Consider the following 16,846-nt stretch of genomic DNA (forward strand, 5'->3'; position numbering starts at 1 on the left):
CAAAGGTCTTAACTCCGTCTCTGCATGACCAGAGATACTCTCAAGATCTCACCTGAAGATCCTGTGATCCTAACACAGGGGGGCTGCAGTGGCGGCTGGCAGCTTTTTACTTAAACCAGTTTCTTAATTGATTAATTTTTAGTTAACTCGTGGGTTACCATTCAAAGCCGTTAATTGCCTGTTACGCTTCTTAACTGCTGCACTTAGGTTTGGTTTCCTGTTTTCTTGACCAGCCATCGGCTAATAATGAAATGCAGATATCAAAGGAACCTCCAGCTAACTGGTTTCATTTTACAATGGTGAACATGCATCATGCAATATCTGTGATAATAAAATGTTTAGAAATAAATGACAGAGAAAAGGAAGGGCAGTGAAGTGGAAATCTGTACCAGTCCACAAAACATCTGGATAATGTTCTGAGAGAGTGAGACACCGTCCACAATGGCAGGACAAAAGCACTAAGAAGCCATATAGTTAGATACCAAGTCTCATTATCTGCACAGCCTATCTTCGAGTTAGGATGTTGGTTGGAATGAAGCTCTACAGCCACTACGGTCCTCCTGGACCAGAAGAGAAGACCTAAGTGGACCTAAGAAGATCTAAGTGGACCTATCCAAAGAGTAAACCAGGAGGCCACAGTTCCCTGTCCTAATCCCAGCAAGAGAAAGAAGCTGCTGCATTGAGTCACAGATACTCCAACCCAGGGGTCCTCAAGTTTGCTCCTGGAGGGCTGCAGATTTTTCTTCTCATACACTGTCTTAATTGCAGGCCAGATATGGCTGCTGAAACGATTTTATGTTCCAACGACATTTTTCATTCTTTGTTTTAGATGACTCGCTTATTCTGATTGTTAATTTTGTTTCTTATTTTTAATCACCTGCATTCGGTCTCCATTGCTTCTCATTTTCTTAACATGCTCCAGAGAATTAAGTAACAAAGAAATGACCAGCTCACCACCTAACTTGGTCTCATTTCAGAAGTAGAGAACTGAGAATTCCTGATGTACATCTGGTCCATGCAGCTTGGGTCAAATTATCAGGAAAAGAAAGATCTACAGGTACAATACGAGACTGACCTGACATGGAAAAATGAAAATACCAATAAAGCATAAAATGAAAGAAGTTTCATTATCAGCAAGGAATAGTTTCTAAGTAAAAGCAGCAGGATCTGTGACCCTCCAGGACTGAACTACGTACCCCAAGCTATCACCTGTCAGTCCTATCATCAGTCCCATTCAGGCCTGAGACCAGGAACACAAATTCAACACAAGTAGGGAAGCTTAGCAATGGACCGGTGCCACGGCCTGCACACACACTCCCACTGGCACTCTCACACACGTGCTGTGTAGTACTCACCGGGGCCAGAGTAGAACATCTCCGAGGAGTCTGTAAGGGGATATGCAGCGAAGCGGCAGAAGAGGCCGAACAAGAGAAGAGAGGCGAGAAGCACTCTACAGGCCATCATGGAGCAGTGTGTCCGAGCGAAGCAGCATGACGGGCTGTGTGTGTTCGTTCTTTTATACCGTTTTCAATTGTTGCTCCCACCTCTTCTGGACATGTTTATTATAGGCGTGTTCTTTAAAATCAATATGATATCCTCTCAACATCATCCATCAATTTAGTAGCAGCTGCACTTCAAATTGGTTGTCTAATACGTTTTGGGAAGCGCAGCTGGGCAGCGACTGCTATAACATCAGGTCTCAGATTGAGTGGCATTTCTGAGTTGCTCTCCTGGAAATTAGCACAGTTTGAGTGGCGAGACGTCCTGTGTGCAGGCCACTGCCATCTTTACATTGTGTCCTAAAGGATGCAGTATTGTATGAACCTAATGTGTGAGATGTGAGCTCCCCAGGATGCACCCGCTGCTGGGGCTCGTCCATTACAGAGGTGGAGAGGGGCTCCAAAAATGCATATACTGTAGATGAAGCTGAAGAGGGTTCAACACTGCAGGAACTTTATTTGAACCACTGAGTTCCTGTATGATGTAGACCCTGGGGCACGTTCGGCTGTTGCATTCTCACTGCACAACAGGAACCGTAACCTTTATGCAAATTATGTGACATGCAACGAAGAGTGATGCGGTGCAAAGTGAGGAGCGTTGAAGAGTTGATGGGGACTTTAGACCCAGAAACCGCACTGGCACTTCAAAGGGCGATTACTGCTTTAATCCGATGCATGGTGCGGTCCACGGGGGTCGGGAGGAAGCAGCTATGAAGACTGATGTGCCGTAAAGTGTGGTGCTCCATCTTCACTGACAACTCTCGAGAGTCAAAACTACTAACAGATTTGTAAGATGGCGCCAGTGCTTGGGATCAACCAATCACCTCAATTCATCGCCTGACATGAGAGTGTATACTCTGGAGGAGGAGAGAAAAAAAAAAACAAAAGTACCAGGGACTTCAAACGGCCCAAGGTCCTGCCGTGGGAAGGGAATGATATAATAAATTTTCTAAAAAGTTCCTGTTGGCAGGAAAACCCCTAATGAATGTCCAGCAGCAGCAACACAGGCTGCTTGAGGAAGCTCTTGCTTACTGTCCCTTGGCAGAAGCGGGGCACACCAGTCCTGGAGGAGATTGTAGGGCTTGGCCACCAGTGAGCCTGCCAGCGTATTTAAAGCAGGCTTGAGCTCATTGGCAACGATTGGCGAGTCATGCGGGTGGAAGCAAAGGCATGAGTAGAGGGGATGATGGGAGATCTCCGAGGGACTTTGAAGTCAGAAGGAGGGCAAACCAAACTACGTGACAGTCATTAGCTCCAAGGCTGTATGGGTAGACCCCCAGGAGGCTGCAGGCTGTGTTATGTTAGTTTGAGTGTTTCCTTTACTCATCCCTCCAGTTTGTTGCCTTCTTCCTTTTCACCTATTATTGTCTACACCAGGAGGCTCCAATATCAGTCCGGTGTCTGCAGGTTTTCAGTAACCCTGCTCTTAAGCAGTGAGCAGTTGTTGCTGATGATTAACTCTCCTTTTCTTTGATTTCTTTAATTGACTTGCTATTTAAGACTCAGTTCCTTAATTGTTTCTTTTTTTCCTCAATTAGCAGCCAAACAATAATGTGTTACAAAACGAGCCAATACAAGACCATCGTCCATCACACAGTATCTGAAAATAAAGAAAGGTGAAGGTCTCAGTCCTGTTGATCTGCTCAGGTCCCCAAAACATTTGGACGATGTTCTTAGAAAAGTGAAAATCAACAACAACATTTATTTATATAGCACATTTTCATACAAATAATGTAGCTCAAAGCGCTTTACATGATGAAAAAAGAGAAAAAATAAAAACAAAGTAAGAATTAAAATCAGATAACATTAATTAACGTAGAATAAGAGTAAGGTCCGATGGCCATGGAGGGCAGAAAAAACAAAAAAAAACTCCAGACGGCTGGAGAAAAAATGAAATCTGCAGGGGTCCCAGGCCATGAGACCACCCAGCCCCCTCTAGGCATTCTACCTAACATAAATGAAACAGTCCTCATTATATTCAGGGTTCTCATGGAAGGACTTGATGATTACAGTCACGTGGACTTCTGGCCTTTAATCCATCAATGTAGGGACATCATGGTGCTTTGACAGTTCTGGAAATGGAGAGCAGTAACAAGCCATGGAGTTAAATAACATGTTTAATTAACAATAAAAATAAGCTTCTAATTAAGAAACTGGTTGAAGTTTGAGACCCGACTTTCTGTTTAGGTGCCATTTTAAAAAAAGAAGCAATTCAAAGGACCGAATCTTGAAAACAAGTCAATTAAAATGAAGGGGAAAGGAGTTAATTAGCAGCAAAAGCTGATCACTGATTAAGAAAAGGGTTGGAATGAAAACCTGCAGCTACCGCAGCACTCCAGGGCCAGAGATGGAGACCCCTGGCCTACACTATCCAGCCGTGACCACTGCAGTAAGAGACATGGAGCCACTGGAGGACAACGCTCCACTGCAGCAGCTCCTGATGGGTGTCCCTTGTGATCTGGCATCCATACTTCTGGCAAGCTGTCTAGGCATTCACAGTCGGACCCAAACAACAACCTCACTTAAAGTATGGCCATGCAGGGTCCCATTGTGTAGTGTAGGCCAACAGTCTGATGTGAACATGAAAGAAAGTCTAGCAGAGATTGACAGTGGAGCTCAGTAGAAAACATTAGAGAAACAACGCAAGCCGGATGACGCGAGGACAGGAGAAAAACGAAAGGGATGCTGGAATTGCACAGACCATCTGCCAACTGAGGAAAATCATCACTGCACCCCCACCTTGCTCAGAGCAGAGATGCCTTCAGGCTTTGGTAGAAGTCAGTTGGGTTCATAAAACATATCAGCAGAAAAGCCGTGGCAGTGTGCTTCAGTGTGGGTGGGGTGGGCAGACTGAGGATGGCAAAGGCGCCGCTTGTTTTGAGGTCTGCTTTGCAAACGATGAGGAACGTGCAAGGAAGCCACAAGATCGCAGACGGGCCAAGACACGTTGTAGAGCCCGATCTGCTTTGTTATCACAATGGATTGCTGCATCAACAAACTTGATATGCCTTACAGACCCAGGCCATACGGACTACGGCATCAGAACAGCGACCATCTATAGGAATCAAGAGTCCTCACCATTAAACTCACAGAGGGCTGCTCTTTAATGTGTAAAATGCAAACTGGCATACATTTATACAAGGTGTGTAGTTTGCTTAGAGATTCTTAAGGTTCTCCATGATAAAGAAAAACCCTGGACATGGCAAAAGCCAAATAATAAGAATATTTGATTAATCAAGAAAATAAAGGCAAAATATCATAAAAGATCCCTGGACTAGGTGAGCCTCTTCAGGCCTGGTCAGCGAAGATCCTGAATTGCTTTTTGTGGTATTTTTGGAGGCCTTAACCTCCTAAGTTTTTCCACGTCTGAGACTGTAACAGCACATCGTGCTGTCTGTAATATTGGACGGGATTACATTTTTAAGAAGCGTGAGAAATGAACAAATAATGTGTACCTTGACGTCCTTCTCTGTATAGCGCATGCACTGCTTGTATACTTAAATGCTTGTTGTACACAGTTGTATACTAATGCAATACGTTATTGAAGTAAATAACATTTCAGCAGAAAATACTTCTTTCTATACAACATTCTGAGTAAACACACTCTTCAAGTTTCCTTAACATTTCTTTAATTTGATCTTTTCCTTTAATGTTTGTTCTCGAGGTTGCTCAAGGCCATGTATCTGATGCTGGGCCACATGTGAAAACTGGTGATGATAATTATAATTAAACACCGGAAATATCTAAAGTTCGCCAAACTATGAAGATGGTGAAACTGGCACACATGCTTACTCACCAACAGGACAAAGCTCACTTGGTAGGCCGATGATGAACAGCAAAGTACTGCCTGACAGACTAGGAGGTCCAGCATGTGAAATGGCACCCCACATCCTGGACACAAACCAAAATCTAATTAAAAGGAAAGCCATCAGAGATGATAGATGCCCAGTGTTAAACTGGTAAGAGTGTTGAAGGCTCTGAGCACACAACTACCTCTATGCCCAAGAAATGTGGGACACGAGAGGTCATCCACCTGTGGCTAAGTGTGTTCAGGCCCGGCCAGTACTTGGATGGGACACCATCTAGGAAAAGATTAGTTTGCTGCTGGAAGAGGATTTGGTGAGGCCAGCAGGGGGCGCTTACCCTGGGATCTGAAAATGGATCCCAATGCCCCAGTGCAGTCATGAGAACTCTGTGCTGTAAAAATGGCGCTGTCCTTTGAATAAGACATAAAACCGAGGTCCTGACTCTCTGTGGTCATGAAGGATCCCTGGACGTCCTTCGTAAAGATTACGGTGTATCCTGATGTCCTGGCTGGCTAAATTACCCACTATAGCCTGGCCATTCTGGCCCGCTAGTCATCCCCTGTCTCTAATTGGCACACTCTCTCCCACCCCTTCACCACCTAACAGCTAATGTGTGGTGAGCACACCGGCACAAAATGGCTGCCGTTGCATCATCCGGGTGGATGTTACACATTAGTGGTGGCTGAAGTGGCTCCCCACTCACTATGTAAAGTGCTTTGGTAGTAAGAAAAGTGGTATATAAATGTAAAGAATTATTATTAGTATTTTTATTGTGGTTGTGTGAACCCTGACAAGAAGAGTTGGTCGAGATATTTCCCAAAATATAAATTCATATTTGTACCTGGGACTTGTGTCTGGGATTTGGGGGGCTTACCTGACAGCATGTCCAGCACATCACTTGATCAGATTGGTTCTTGTATTTTGTTCATTTTGACCGTTGGCTGCCTGTCATCTTCTGACACTGCCGTCTTTCTTTCTAATGTCTGCTGGGTTTGTCTACAACTAATTTGTTTTTAGGCTTTCTGTGCTTCTCTCTGATTAAAATGGCCCCTTGATGAACACATGGAGGCGAACGGCTGATGTGCTGTCCAGCTCTGTGCAACCCTGGAATGGAAAAAGTCTGTTTATGAGGAGCTCTAAACATTGACCAAGAGCCCAAGCGTTATTTAAAGAGCGTTTTACTGACAAATGAAACAAGTCCTCACCGGGAGGCCCAGATGGTACCCAGCCTTCATTAAATTGGACTTTATGAATAGTTTGGTGTTTTAATGCTGCTTGTAAATATCCCAAAGTAAAGGGCTTGTCAGCCTACCGTCAGATTGACAAACAGCACGGCCCACCGCTGACTAGCCGCCCAAGTGGCAGGCAGCCGTCGTCATGCTGTTTATTATAAATGGGATCAGGAAAGTAAAGGTGCACATGCTGCATTCGCATCAACACCATATTTAATTGAACCTTTACGATCCCACAAGGAAAATTTGGTCTGCCAGCAGGGTTATTAAAAACAGGCTGACATTTCCAGAACAACGGAGAAAACTAAACAGCCAGCTCTCATACAAAACAATAAATTCCACAAGCATCGAGTGGCCGCCTAATTAATAATGACTTGGCTCCATGTTTGCTCCTAAAACAGAATAAATCTGGGAAGTCCTGAACTCAGCAAGATATCAACAAAGGGACGCAGGCCCATTCTGCATGTTTTTATTTATTTTATTTGCTCTGTAATTGTTAGTAGGGTGCAGTGTGGTTGGTACTTATGGATCATGAGTCTTGGGTTCAAACCCTGCAGTTCTGCATGGTCTACACACTATAATTGAACCGGGCCATCAGCGAGGCCCAAACCCCAAAACACAAACCTACCAAGAGTCCCAGGTTCAAGAAATGAAAGGTTTATTATCCAAATACCTCCAAAGGTAGCACAAGCACAGGTTTTCTTTCCAATTCCTCTCTCTCCTCAATAGCATTTCCTCTCCCCACCTCACTGCCCTCCTCCATTCGAGTGTTGCACCTCGTCCTCTCTTCTGGTGCCAGGGCTACTACCTGATGAAAGTGCTTCCAGGTCATACAGAATTCCCATTTATTACGGAGTGCATATCCCTGCAGTGTCTCTTTCCGGCACCCACAGACCCCAGCAGGGATGTGTTGCCAGACTACAATTCCCAGCATGCCCTACTGGTTCCATACTGGCACCGATATCCAGGACCACTGGCATCTAGCATCCTGGGGGAATAAAGAGTCCCCAGCAACATCTTCTGATGGGCTGTCCATCCATTCACTCCAGCCATCACTTCTGGGTCTGGCTCCTTCCTCTCTCCTGGTTGGAATGCCTGTCTGTCTGGTCGTAGCCTCCCGTATGGGTTAGGAACCATCCCCTTTTCTGGTTGGGATGCCCATCCAGCCCCTGTGGTTTTTACAACACGTTCTACCCGTCTCTATGTGGCTTTTCTTCCTGGTTGTCTGGTTTTCCCCCTCACTTCCCCAAAGACGTTCTGGTTAGGTGGACCGCGACTGGGATCTACAATGGATTTGGCACACTGTCCAGAAAATAAGGGCTACTCCTGACCTTGTGTTGTATACTTGTACTATAATCTGACGTTGTTCTCTCTTTACCACATGTCTGAAGTGACCTCGGTAAGGACTTAAGCCCTGTGTGATGTGACCCTCTTTCAGAAGGACACCTACATTGTTGTTTATCAACATGTTGCCTTAGTGACTGATGGCAGGTTGATGCTGGCTGATGCTGGTGGATGCATTATAACCACAGTAGAAAACGCTATGGCAGGCTCCAGTCAGCATTCAAAATCTGATCTCCAAAACCAACTGGTTGCTCGAAGGTCCAGCGGTTAATTGGTCATATCTTGCTGTTGCCACTAGATGATGAGGTGACTGGGATGGACACTGAAACATCACATCACCTTCAAGGACAACTGGATGCTGCCTGCAGGACGGGTTGAGGCTGAATTAAAAATTAAAACAGCCAAAGAGACGAGCAATAACACAGATAAAATCTGAACAAATAAGTGGCGATATGCATACAGGCAGCCACCCTACTTGTACCCTGGCGTGTCTTGTGTTTGGGCCAAATCAATTTGAGGTTACTGGCCAAAGAGAGAAATACAGAAAACCGAAAATAAGCTTTAGACAAATGTTTTTCAGTATGTGGCAATTCAATTAATGATGTACAAATGGGGTAGAAAGAATACAGTGGGCAGCGTGGGAAGGCCATAACAATGACACACTGTGACCTTCTTAAAGCTTCTTCAGCCAGCCTTGAAAAGTTTTTTTTTTTTGTAAATCCACCACTTTTTTGTTACATACACAAATATTTATCCATTACATCACAAATTACAGATTACATATTGAAAGAAAAAAAAGTAAAATAAAATTGAGAAATACATTGCAAAAATAAAAACAATGGGGGTCAATCGCAGCATACCCGAGACAGTAGCATACCAGTAGCGGATCAAGACCAGGTGATGTAGTCCGGCACTAAGAGGAGACGATCCTCAGGTCTAAGTGACCGGCGGAACATGGCCAGTCCTGACTATAACCAGTGCACAGCTAGTCTTGTTTTGGCCTTGTGCTTCTCCTCGGTTTGCTGTGTGTCTCATTGCCCATTAATGGTGGTGCGTCAGCAATTAACATCTCATTCTTTCTCAGTTAACAACGTACTACTACATATTCTTCTTGATTTAAAAGAACGAGCAGATGTAAACCTGATAAAAAATAATTGCGATTGTTAATCTACATTAGTAAGTAAAAAGTGTATGAAAAGGCCCTTAAATCCCAAAATGGAAAGCAATAATGATGAGAGGTACCCGTTAGTAGAATTGTATCTGAAGCAGAATGGTCTCTCTGTAACTCATTTCCCAATTACGCAGATAATGCAGAAGAGCTGATACTTGTCATTCAGTATGCATTCAACTTTTCTTAATCCCTGAATTAATCCAGCAGTCACTAAAGTGTATAAAATCCCTAATCACAGGCAGAACAATATATATAAAGAATGCCTACTCACAAATCAAGCTTCACAGTGGAACAAAAGCTCTACATGGTACATATTGTGAGAGGTCTCATATTACATCAGTAGCATACTATCTGGTTTGTCACCCATGTCATCATGCAGCCTCCTTTGTGTTGTTTACCCCAGAAAAACAAGCCAAACATTTTCAACAAGAAAAATGTAATGTGTAACAGAAATATGCAAATACCAAAACATCAGCATAAATACAGTACAGTCAAAAACATATGTATGTCTACTGTCCACTGCTGTACTGGTGCAGATTTAGTATGCCTCCTTTGTGTGAGATGTTTTGAAATGGTCACCAACATGCAGTCCAACATCACAATCTGGACAGTAGAAGTGGGTTTCTTTGTGCACTGTTCTCATAATATGTTTTAATCGACATGCCCATTGTGCTATTGTGGGCTACCACAACTCAAAGCTTATCGACTTCCACATTTCCCCTAAAACAAGCATTGACAGTTGCTTTACTAGGAGCAGTGCTCATGGGGCTAATGTAGGGTGACCAGATATCCAAGTTTGATTGGGATAATCCCTATTTCAGGCTATGTGTCCTGGTTAGACTGACCACACATCCCATATTTTTCTGGTACAGTCCCTTTTTTATGCATCATATCCTATTTTATGCCTAACCTTTCAGAATTGAACAAAATGTCCCATTTTTGGGTTGCAGAAAAGTGACGGGAACTGATTTCAAGTGCATTTTTACAGCTACTTGATGGGGGAATCCTCACCTCCGGTCTTCAACTTTATGTGTGTCTAGCACATGTTAGATTAATGAGTTGTGTCTGGTTTGGGAACAAGGACAGTCTGTTCAGCCAATATACAAGTGTCCAAGTTTGGGACTTTGTTATTTAGGCCACCCTAAGCTAATGTCTTTCTTTCTTTTTTTTTTTTAATTTTATTGATTTTATTGAAATCACACAACATTCCATACAAATAGATCAATTTTACAAGAATAGGATTGGAAACAAATGAACCCCCAACCCTGACAAAGAGAGTATGGGCAGCACAATAAAACTTAAACCTAGTAAAAATAAGTAAATAGATAAATGAATAAGTGAATATAGATAAATGGAGAAGAAAAAGAAAATGGGGAGAGAATCTGCTTCTTCAGTGCTTTAAAAGCTTATTCTAGAATGTTATTGATTAGGTCCTGCCAGGTTTTGAAAAAATTCTGCACAGATCCTGTAAGTGAGAATTTTATTTTTTCCAATTTCAAATAATATATAACATCAGTTATCCACTGACTTGAAAGTGGAGAGTTAGGATTCTTCCAGTTTAGCACAATAAGTCTGCGTGCCAATAATGTAGTGCAGACAGTCACAGTTTGTTTGTTCTTCTCCACTTTAATCCCATCTGGAAAAACACCTAACCCATCTGTTAGTGGATTAGGAGGGATTGGGACACCAAGGCTGTCTGAAAGGCATTCATAGATTTGGGTCCAGAAATGATGTTAATTTGGTGCAGGCCCAAAACATGTGACCCAGTGCTAATGTCTTTCTTGTCCTTCTACTTGATTGCAATCATTTTGCCTTTTTGCCACACACATGCTTGCACCACTGTGAACCTTCACACGACCAGACTCAGCAGCCACATCACAGTGGTCCGGTCACACACTGCTGTGTGCATCAGTTTCACTATCCATGTCAACATGTGATAACCAATTCACATGGTCATCTCTATCACTTGATTTAACTAATGTTTCAGTTTCACTTTGTTCTAAAGCTGGTTTTACAGCTTCTCATTTATATGCCATTGTTTGAAGGCTCCACCCCATTCATGAATTACCATAAAGCTGCATAACACATAGGAATATTTGTGATTTGTTTGGCAGCATGATGTTAGTTTATCTTCTAGATGGCAGCAGAATACAGTCCTGGAAGTCATTCGGGTGTAACCATGTGAAAGGAGATCCTTAAACGTTACCCTGCATCTGACTCAGGTTTAATCTTAATTACAAAGAATTTTGAGCCCGAATCACACTCAGAGATAATGCCAAGGTGGTTGGCAAATTGAGTGAAACACGCAAGCACTTGAGGCTTTTAAAGCTCAGCTCACAGAGAAACTGGAAGGAGATGATAACTTACACAGAAAACAAACAAACAAACTCGCCGTAATTTATTTCTCTCTATTATAAAAAAAAATCTTGGAAGGAGACGAGATGTGACTTTCTCTTAGAGACACTTTCATGTCCCGTGAGACGAGACTTTGTGCCAAGAGATTTAACCAGAAATAAAAGACAAACAGTCGATTACAAAGTAGAATGTGGTAAAGAATTAAAAAACATTGGTGCGGTACACATGCACAGCAGGTTAGAGATAATGGAAGTATGAAAACTCAAAAGTCTCAAAAAAAGGATAATAAAGATCGCATTAGTGCAAACAAACGGAAATTATTACTCTGTGAAATAACGGAACAGCGAAAAGAGATCCCCTCAGGTGCAGGGGTTTCATTGGCCTTCAACGCATTGAAAGAAATGAAAGCTGTCATCTATAAACCCTTATTAGGCATATTTCGGCAGCCACTTCAGAAAGGAGAAGTAACTGAGGACTAGAAAGTTGCAAGCGTAACACCAGTCTTCTTCTTCTTCGAGAGAGAGGTTGGGAGCATGCGGTGACACGGTGACAAACCACCTGGATTGGGACCTGAGTGCAGCTGTGCAATGAGTGACACCTCAGCACCACACTGGAACAGTGGCTAGAGTGCCAATCCTGCCACCAACCCTTTAAGAATCTTCAAGAAGGAAGACAACATGGTTCCTGGTAATTACATACCAATAAGTCTTCTGTCTGTGCCTGCAAAATTATGGAACCTACAATAAGAAATAAATTAGAAATGTACCTAAACAAATATAATAGCCAGCATGGATTTATGAGAGGAAGATCCTGCCAAGCCAATTTTTTACATTCTTTTTGAAGAAGCAACTGGAATAGTTGACAAAAATAAAGCATACCATATAATTTACTTTGACTTTCAAAAAACTTTGATAAAGTCATCCCACAACAAAGAATAATTCTAAAGCTAGAAGCTGAAGGCATGAGGGGTAACCTGCAAAACTGGGCCTCTAACTGGTTAACCAGCAGGAGACAAAGAGTTCAGATTAGAGGAGAATGCCCCACATGGAGCAAGGTCATCAATGGAGTCCCTCAGGGGTCTGTCCTTGGGCTGTTACTTTTTCTGATTTATATTAATGACGTTGATTGTGGTATAGTCAGTAAAGTTGTGAAATTCATAGATGACACTAAAACTGGAGGGATGGCAGACACTGAGGAGGCAACAGAGGGAATTCAAGAAGATCTGGACAACCTTCAGAACTGGGCGAACACCCGGAAAATGCAGTTTAATATAGAAAAGTACATATTGCTACATGTGGGCAAAAAGAACATCAATTATCAACACAAAATGGGAGACATTGTCCTACAGGAAGCAACTTCTAAGGATTTAGGGGTTTATGTTGACACATTTTCATTGACTAAGCAATACACAGAAGTTAGTAAAAAGGAATATTAGGTTATATTGTAAAAACTGTTGAATTTACGTTATGGGACGTTATGCTCAGACTATATACGGCACTAGTAAGACCTCATCTGGAGTGTTGTGTGCAGTTCTGATCACCACAGTACAAGAAAGACATAGTAATACTTGAAGCGGGCAACCAAGTCCATCCCAGGACATACAGTAAGGACAGACTTGGAGTATTAAACTTGTTTAGTCTCAAGCAGAGGAGACTACGTGGGGACCTGATCCAGGTATTTAAAATCCACAAAGACATTTATAAAGTAGATCCAGAAACATTCTTTCGGCTTAAGGGTTAATCACACACATGAAGATATCAGAGGAAATTAAGTCCCGCAAAGAGTTGTGGGACTCTGGAACAAACTACTGAGACATTTTTGAGTTGAAGCATACTGTAAGTTTGACAACCTTTAAGAAGAATGTGGATGAGATACTGGGACAGCTTAGCTATTAACTAAACAAACAGGCTCGATGGACTGAATGGTCTCCTCTTGTTTGTCAAATGTCTTATGTTCTTATGCTCTTGGGGCAGTAATCTGCTTTCTCTGCTGTCACCATTTATGGAGTGGTCCTTTTTAAGCTTTCTGGTGTTTGGTAAGTTTACTTGAGGTTAGAACAATGTAAAAGGTTTTCGTTTTTTACCATGTTGCAGCCTGAACCTGTGAGACCTTGGTGTCCTGAAGCTGATCTTGTCACGTAATATCTTTAGTCCTTGTGCTCCGCAGATTTTTTGTGCTCCTCAGATTTGTTTATCCATACATGCTGAAAGTGCCTAAACAAGCCCTGGACGGGGTGCCAGCTTCAGCAATTTTATCTTCTCATATTCCACCCTGTCAGGTTGCAGGATCTTCCATCTTCCTGTCTGAACTTGTCAAATCTTGGTATCCTGTTTCCTTACTTCCTCAATACCCCATTCCCCTTATATCTCAGTTTTGGAGTCCAAGACATCTTGGTACTTGATCTTGTCAGATCTCACGGTCCTGCAGGTTACCACCTTTTGAGTGCAGCGTCATGCAGCTTCACCTGGTCGTAATACTACACCGTCGCTATCTTCAAGTTTCACTAGCCCGTATTCGGCCCCCATTCATGCTTGTGCTGGTTTGGATGAAGTCCAGTTTTGTTTTCCTTTGGAAATCTGACCACCTCACATCAACCATTGCCCTATGTCTGTAGTATGCAGCTTTGGTTCCTTGCTGTTTGAACCACTCAGATTTTACTATTTTGTAATGAATTGATCCTTTGGTTTGGTGCTTGTGTGACATCTTCTTTCTTTTTTTCTTTTTTTGCCTCTTAAGTAACATAGCTTCAGTTCCATTGAGGATGGTTAATTTTTATATAATGCAGCTGATGGAGTGCAGGCACAGAGTGCTGTGACAGTTTCTCCGGTTAGATGCAGACGGCACATTTAGGCACACAAAGACAGTGTAGCTTGAAATGGATTAACATTAATTGTGCCCGGCAGTATCTGTCTATTAATTAAACACTTTAGTAACAATAAGAGTTGCCATTAATGAATAATACAACCTTCTCAAACCTGCTGAATCAAATTCAGGGATGTGGGGGAGTGGAGACAATCCTAGCATCATCAAGTGCTAAGTAGGACCAGCAGCACATTTTAGGCACTGTGATAGCTAAGGGGTGCCAGGGAGCCCCAAACACGAACAGGCAAATAGTCCCGGGTTCAAAATAAAGGGGTGCCTATTACACAAAACACTTTTTTTTTTGCAAAGAATGGTGTCTGTCTCTTTCTCTTTCTCTCCGCACTGCTGCTTCTCCACTCGAGTGTTCGAGTGCATCTACAGCGCATCTTCAACCTGAGCCTGGAACAGGGGAGAGTCTCGAGGCTTTGGAAAACATCTCGTATCACCCCAGTCCCAAAGGTATCACGTCCTAGTGAGCTGAATGACTTCCGGCCTGTCGCTCTGACGTCACATGTGATGAAGACCATGGAGCGGCTGCTGCTTCACCACCTGAGGCAACAGGTCCACCACGCCCTCGACCCTCTGCAGTTCGCATACCAGGAGAAGGTGGGAGCAGAGCATGCCATCATCTATATACTACACCGATCCCTCTCCCACTTGGACAGAGGCAGTGGTGCTGTAAGTATTATGTTTTTGGACTTCTCTAGCGCCTTCAACACCATCCAACCTCTGCTCCTTAGAGACAAGCTGACTGAGATGGGAGTAGACTCACACCTTGTGGCATGGATCGTGGACTATCTTACAGACAGACCTCAATATGTGCGTCTTGGGAACTGCAAGTCTGACATTGTGGTCAGCAACACAGGAGCACCGCAGGGGACTGTACTTTCTCTCGTCCTGTTCAATCTATATACATCAGACTTCCAATACAACTTGGAGTCCTGTCACGTGCAAAAGTTCGCTGATGACACTGCTATTGTGGGCTGCATCAGGAGTGGGCAGGAGGAGGAGTACAGGAAGCTAAACAAGGACTTTGTTAAATGGTGCGACTCAAATCACTTAACACCTGAACACCAACAAGACCAAGGAACTGGTGGTGGATTTTAGGAGGCTCAGACCCCTCATGTACCCCATGATCATCAGAGGTGACTGTGTGCAGAAAGTACAGACCTATAAATACCTGGGAGTGCAGCTGGATGATAAATTGTACTGGACTGCCAATACTGATGCTTTGTGTAAGAAAGGTCAGAGCCGACTATACTTCCTTAGAAGGCTGGCGTTCTTCAACATCTGTAATAAGATGCTGCTGATGTTCTACCAGATGGTTGTGGCGAGTGCCCTCTTCTACGCGGTGGTGTGCTGGGGAGGCAGAAGAAGAAGGACGCCTCACACCTGGACAAACTTTTTAGGAAGGCAGGCTCTATTGTAGGAATGAAGCTGGACAGTTTAACATCTGTGGCAGAGCGACGGGCGCTGAGCAGGCTCCAGTCAATCATGGAGAATCCACTGCATCCACTGAACAGTGTCATCTCCAGGCAGAGGAGTAGCTTCAGTGACAGACTGAGGAGATCATTCCTCCCCCACACTATGCGACTTTTCAATTCCATCCGGGGGGGGTAAATGTTAACATTATTCAAAGTTATTGTCTGTTTTTACATGCATTTTTATTACTATTTAATTTAATATTGTTTTTTATCAGTATGCTGCTGCTGGATTATGTGAATTTCCCCTTGGGATTAATAAAGTATATCTATCTATCTATCTATCTATCTCCACTCCCAGCTCAGATTCACTTCCGGTACCAGGGCTTCGCCCATTGGAAGCACCTTTGGGTCATACAGAAGTCCCAAATAGTAGGAAGTGTCACACCCGGCAGTGCCATCTTGCAGCACCCACAGACCCCAACAGGTCTGTGCTACTGGCCTACAATTCCCAGTATTCCCCTGCTGGTATCTGAATGGATATCGATATCCAGGGCTGCTGCCATCTAGCATCCTGTGGGAATGAACAGCCCCTAAACACACTCCTTCCCTGTTCTTCCCTTTTTTTCTCGGCCAGGAAAGGTTTTGTAAACACCTGTCCATCCACCTGGAGCCTCCTTTTCGGGCAAGGAACCTTCCCCTCTCTTGGTCGGGATGCCCATCCATCCCATATGGCACTTACAGCACCCACATAAAAACAGATGCAAGTTACTTTAACATACTGATGATGTAAAAAGAAAACCACAGTACCTGGAGGAACAGCCACATGAACACAGAGAGAACCTGCAAACTCCACACAGTCAAAGACTGGGTGCAGGTTTCGAGTCAGAGCACTATCCACTGCGCCATCATGCCCCCTGCTTGAACTAAACAGAGCACAATTAGAAACAAATACACAGCCAGAAAGGCTTAAAAATGTGAGGCTCGGCTCTTATCTGGTCATCTTCGAATGTAACCAGTGGATGGAAAGATACATCTTGTCTCAGGCTGATTTTGTTTAGGAAATCCGGTAATATTTTAGTGTAGGAACGACAAAAATGAATCAATTCCTTATTTAGTGTTATGTAACAAGGCCTTAAGTAACACACCTTTGAAT

The sequence above is a fragment of the Polypterus senegalus genome, chromosome 6, assembly GCF_016835505.1.
Source record: "Polypterus senegalus isolate Bchr_013 chromosome 6, ASM1683550v1, whole genome shotgun sequence".
Lineage (NCBI taxonomy): Eukaryota > Metazoa > Chordata > Cladistia > Polypteriformes > Polypteridae > Polypterus > Polypterus senegalus.